General features: G+C 64.7%; 1 non-coding gene across 1 annotated transcript; it reads left to right on the top strand.

Moving 5' to 3' along the window:
- Nucleotides 1-4,939: 4,939 nt before the first annotated feature.
- Nucleotides 4,940-5,092, top strand: LOC139603589 (5.8S ribosomal RNA). The gene has a single exon (XR_011683746.1). It is a non-coding gene; the product is annotated as a 5.8S ribosomal RNA (ribosomal RNA).
- Nucleotides 5,093-5,414: the final 322 nt, after the last annotated feature.

The raw sequence follows: 5,414 nt of genomic DNA, 5'->3' as shown, positions 1-5,414 counted from the left end.
CCCAACCTCGCCGGTGGCTGGTGGCTCGCCCGCGACCGGTCTGCGGGCGGGTTTTTCTCGGCTTTGGTGGGGGGGTGGGTCAGCCCCGGCCGAGCCCCCTTCTGCGCGCCACATGGGTCATTTCAAGTGCAAGGCCGTGTCTCGAACCGGGGCGCAGGCCCTGGGAAAAAAAGCGAGAGAGACGAAGCCTCGCGCTCCATCCGAGTGGCGAAATCTGCACAGCGGTCCCGGCTCCTTGCCCGCGGCGTTGCGGGAAGGGCCGGCTGCCAGGTTCGGCGGTAGCCGAGGGGCGTCCCTTGCGCGTGGCGCTATTCCCCCCCCAGGTGATGCCGGGCTGTGATGCGGCCGGCCGCCGCCTGGCCGCTGGCGCCCGTCGTGGCCACGCCGCTGACCGCCGCCATGTCTTCGTCCTTGATGGTGCTCCCGCGGGTCGGAGCGGCGAAAGAAGCCCTGGGGGTCGGGGTTTGGCACAGGGCGGGTTTGCTGGCGGGCCGGGCACGTCCAGGCGCTCCGTCCAGGCGCTCGCACACCGTGGCACGGCGCCACCATGGATGGAAGCTACCTGGTTGATCCTGCCAGAAGCATATGCTTGTCTCAAAGCTTAAGCCATGCATGTCTAAGTACACACAGGCGGTATAGTGAAACTTCGAATGGCTCATTAAATCAGTTATGGTTCCTTTGGGCGCTCCTCTCCCGCTCCTTGGATAACTGTGGTAATTCTAGAGCTAATACATGCCGACGAGCGCCGAACTCCGGGGATGTGTGCATTTATCAGACCAAAACCAACCTGGGCCCGCCCGGCAGCTTTGGTGACTCTAGATAACCTCGAGCCGATCGCAGGCCCCCGTGGTGGCGATGACCCATTCGAATGTCTGCCCTATCAACTTTCGATGGTACTGTCCGTGCCTACCATGGTGACCACGGGTGACGGGGAATCAGGGTTCGATTCTGGAGAGGGAGCCTGAGAAATGGCTACCACATCCAAGGAAGGCAGCAGGCGCGCAAATTACCCACTCCCGACCCCGGGAGGTAGTGACAAAAAATAACAATACAGGACTCTTTTGAGGCCCTGTAATTGGAATGAGCGCACTTTAAATCCTTGAGCGAGGATCCATTGGAGGGCAAGTCTGGTGCCAGCAGCCGCGGTAATTCCAGCTCCAATAGCGTATCTTAAAGTTGCTGCAGTTAAAAAGCTCGTAGTTGGATCTTAGGATCGAGCTGGCCGTCCGCCGCGAGGCGAGACACCGCCTGTCCCAGTCCCTGCCTCTCGGTGCCCCCTCGATGCTCTTAGCTGAGTGTCCCGCGGGGCCCGAAGCGTTTACTTTGAGAAAATTAGAGTGTTCAAAGCAGGCCGGCTGCCGGCATACTGCAGCTAGGAATAATGGAATAGGATTTCGGTTCTATTTTGTTGGTTTTCGGAAATGGGGCCATGATTAAGAGGGACTGCCAGGGGCATTCATATTGTGCCGCTAGAGGTGAAATTCTTGGTCTGGCGCAAGATGGCCTAGAGCGAAAGCATTTGCCAAGAATGTTTTCATTAATCAAGAACGAAAGTCAGAGGTTCGAAGACGATCAGATACCGTCGTAGTTCCGACCATAAACGATGCCGACTGGAGATCCGGTGGCATTATTCCCATGACCCGCTGGGCAGCTCCCGGGAAACCCAAGTCTTTGGGTTCCGGGGGAAGTATGGTTGCAAAGCTGAAACTTGAAGGAATTGACGGAAGGGCACCACCAGGAGTGGAACCTGCGGCTTAATTTGACTCAACATGGGAAACCTCACCCGGCCCGGACACGGACAAGATTGACAGATTGAGAGCTCTTTCTCAATTCCGTGGGTGGTGGTGCATGGCCGTTCCTAGTTGGTGGAGCGATTTGTCTGGTTAATTCTGATAAGGAACGAGACTCTGGCATGCTAACTAGTTACGCGACCCCCGAGCGGTCGGCGTCCAATTTCTTAGGGGGACAAGTGGCGTTCAGCCACCCGAAATTGAGCAATACCAGGTCTGTGATGCCCTTAGATGTCCGGGGCCGCACGTGTGCTACACTGACTGGCTCAGCTTGTGCCTACCCTCCGCCGGCAGGCGCGGGTAACCCATTGAAGCCCATTCGTGATGGGGATCAGGGATTGCAATTCTTCCTCATGAACGAGGAATTCCCAGTAAGTGCGGGTCATAAGCTCGCGTTGATTAAGTTCCTGTCCTTTGTACACACTGCCCGTCGCTACTACCAATTAGGATGGTTTAGTGAGGTCCTCAGATCGGCCTCGGCGGGGTCGGCCACCGCCCTGCTGGAGTGTCAAGAAGACGGTCGAACTCGACTATCTAGAGGAAGTAAAAGTTGTAACAAGGTTTCCGTAGGTGAACCTGTGGAAGGATCATTACCAGTGGGGCTTGGCCCTGGCCGCGTTGTGCCAGGCCGTCTGGCTGGCCGCATGCGCGCGGTGTCATTCGCGCGCCCGCTCCGTTCGCACGCTCGGCCCCTGACCGCCGGCCCCGGTCAGCACCAGGGGCCACACGCCCTTCCCCTTCGCCGCGCGCCACAGCCCCAGAGAGAGAGAGCCCGGAGGCATGCGGCACCTCCGGGCGCGGGTGGTCAGAATTGGGAGAGGGGGGAAAAGCATGTCACGCGTGCCCGCCACCGTGCACGCAGGCGGGGCTCTCCCTGCGCTACACCGTGTGTCACGGCTGGGCCTAGTAGCATGGCACGCTCACCGCTGTTGCAGCGGCTTGCCCCCCCGCCCCCCACACCACCCCTCCCACCCCAGCCTTGCGCCGGTCTGCCACCGGTCCGTCCCCACCAGACAGCGGGGGAGCGGCCCCTGAGCCTCTCGCCGCCACGGCCGGCGCCGCCGAACGCCGGTTGCCAGCGTGCCACGTGAGGGTGCCCTGGCACAGCCCGAGTTCTCCCCAGCTTGGCTCTCCTCGGTGTGTGTGCGAGATAGCCGCATGAGTGTCAGGAGGGAGGGGTGCTCGGCACGGCCCCTTCCCGGAGGCGGGCCCATCCCTTCCATCGCTGCTGCGCCCCTCGAGCGACGGCCGGCCATCCGGCTGTGGCACCCATTGGCGGCCGAGGTGGCAAGGGCGAGGGAGCTGGGTGGCGGGGCGGCCCGAGCCACGGCAGTCCTCTTGGGCGCGCAGTGCCAGGCTACTGAGGGAAACCCCGGGCTCCGAGAAGGACATGGCGGTGGTGGCGGCAGATGTCAGGCGCGCCCCCGCCAGTGTACGCTCCCCAAAGGCAGCAGCAGGGGAGGCACCCCGGTGGGGCCATGCAGGTCGTTTCCCTCGCCCCAGGGCCAGGTACCTAGCGCTCCGCGCCTCGGCGGTCCCCCCAGTTTTTTTCCCTCGGCGTCGTCAAATGCTGTGGGTTTGCCGAAAGGGGCCGGCGGGGGCAGGCGGCGGTTTAAAGACTTGGGCGGCTCAGCGTGGCCCGCCGTGGTAGCTGTGGTGCCGGCGGCGGTGGCGGCAGGCATACCGGGCGGTGGCCATGCGGGGTGCCACTGAGGGGTGGGGAGCAGCTACTCCCACCGATCCCCTGCAGTGGTTGTCCCGTTGCCACCGGCTGCGCTTGTCCGTCACTGTCGTTGTCCCGCCCGCGCCGCGGGGGTAAACCGTGCTGCGCCAGGGAGGGGTGCCCTGTCCCCCCCTCTCCATGGTCCATGGGGGCCCACCCGCTCGCCTCGCCGTAATGGGCGACGCCGGCAGAGAGTGCGCCCTCTCTGCCCTTCCTCAGCCGCGGGATCCGGGCCCCTGGGGCCCACCCGCGCTCTCTCTCCTCAACCCGCTGCCGCGGTCTCTGGCACGCGCGGCGCTGCATCCAGCACCTCTCCTCCCCTTGATGGCCTTTTCTCCTCGAACGCGCACCGGCAGTGCCGTTGTCCGCCAGCCATCCCCTGGCTCGACTGCCTGCCTGCTGGTGGGGGCGAGCGCTCGGTGGGCCCTCCGGCGGCGGAGGCCCGCGAGTGCAGGCGATCCTGTGCCGGAAGGCGCCCGCCGTCAGCCGGTGGCGGTCCCGTCCCGGGCCCCGCTCGTCGCATCCTCCATCGCCCTTCCCGGCCGCGTGTGGGCCGCAGGAAGGCGCACAGGGCAGCCGCAGGGGCGCTTCTCCCCGCCTGGTCTCCGCGTGCAAACGAGGAGCGCAGGCCTTGCACCCCAGCTCAGCGCCTTCCTGCCTTCTGCCGGGCGCGTGCCCGAGGTAAGGGGCCCCGGCGGTGCGACGCAGCGGTGGCGGTCCTGGGAGTGCAGCCCCGGTGGCAGTGGGGTCTGCCGTCCGGCAGGCCTTGGGCCCTGGCTATGCCAGCTTGGCTCTCGGTGGTGCCCGCCTCAGGGCTGGCAGCAGAGCGCATCCACTGGTCTCTCACCCACCCGGCAGGGGAGCGGTCCCGCAGGAGGCATGCCGGCGGGGGCTGGTCATCGTCGCGTGCCGTCTCGAGCCAGGGGAAGGCCGTGCAGTGGGGAAAGAGATAAGCCGGCCGTGCAGCGGCACAGCGGCACTCTGTGAGGCCCGTGGCGTCGGGGGCCAAGGGAGAGCCGCCGTGTGTGGGGGCTGATGGCCACGCGCCCCCAGCCGCATGCCGTGTGTTTTGTGCCTGTCGTCCCGTGAAAGTGAGACGTGGGTGGGCTGCCGTGCCCTCCCACATTCCAGCGCGTGCCGCGTGGCCCTCTACGTGGTGGCCGGGCCGAGCCCGGGTGCCTGGTCCGCCTCCGAAGGACAGCATTTGTGAGGTCGGCGTCACCCCTCGCGGGGGAGGCGGTCAGGAGCGCGGGCTCCCCCACCTCTTGGCCGGCCTTTGGAGCGTGGGTTGCTCCAGTTGGTTTTTATTCCACCTTCTGTTTCTGTGTGCTCGTACGGTCAAAGCCAGGTGCGCAGCCCCGCGTCCTTGGCCCCAGAGTAACAAAAAAAGGGGCCGCTTGGCGTGAGCAGTGCCCGAAAGCCAGACAACTCTTAGCGGTAGATCACTCGGCTCGTGCGTCGATGAAGAATGCAGCTAGCTGTGAGAATTAATGTGAATTGCAGGACACATTGACCATTGAGCATTCGAAGGCACGTGCAGCCCCGGATTCCTCCCGGGGCTACGCCTGTCTGAGGATCGCTTGATGATCAATAGCCATCCGGGGGCCACGCTAGCGGCACGGCTGGGGTCGCCTCTCTGGCCCGTTGCCCGCAGTGGGCGGCGGTGGCGGTGGCAGCAGCGGCATCCCACTGGTGCCCGAGGGAAGGCAGTCAGGGGTTCGGCGAGGGAAGCGTTTCCCTAGGAGGCCTCGATCCCTTCACTGCGGCCCGGCGGGCGTCGTCGTCGTCGCAGTTGTCGTCATTGCAGTCGTCATCGTTGCCGTGCAGGGCCTTCGTCCCCCTAAATGCAGACTCGGGGAGCACTCCGTTGCTCCCCGCTCCCGGAGCAAGCCGCTGGGGTG

Source organism: Agelaius tricolor, unplaced genomic scaffold (assembly GCF_023055355.1).
Source record: "Agelaius tricolor isolate 1412-34295 unplaced genomic scaffold, bAgeTri1.0.p SCAF_39, whole genome shotgun sequence".
Taxonomy (NCBI): Eukaryota; Metazoa; Chordata; class Aves; order Passeriformes; family Icteridae; genus Agelaius; species Agelaius tricolor.
Note: the sequence above shows the minus strand (reverse complement) of the source record. Positions and strands in the feature narration are given on the sequence as shown.